This window comes from Arachis ipaensis, unplaced genomic scaffold (genome assembly GCF_000816755.2).
Source record: "Arachis ipaensis cultivar K30076 unplaced genomic scaffold, Araip1.1 Aipa622, whole genome shotgun sequence".
In the NCBI taxonomy this organism is placed as follows: domain Eukaryota; kingdom Viridiplantae; phylum Streptophyta; class Magnoliopsida; order Fabales; family Fabaceae; genus Arachis; species Arachis ipaensis.
In genome coordinates, this window is record NW_015496088.1 from 27752 (window position 1) to 27976 (window position 225).

Consider the following 225-nt stretch of genomic DNA (forward strand, 5'->3'; position numbering starts at 1 on the left):
CTTTTGTTCTGCCACTGCCACTTTTTGGCTATTTTTTTTCTTTCCTTCTTTTTGTTTTTCTTTCTAACCAAGGAATTTAATTTAATTGAGATTCATAGACAGTAAGCCACTCTTTACTTAGAAGGAGATATCCTGGCTCTTTATTCACTAAAAGTGAGCTAATATACAATCACACACATACCACCACTTACTTTTATTCTACTTCTATCTGACAGAGACTATCTT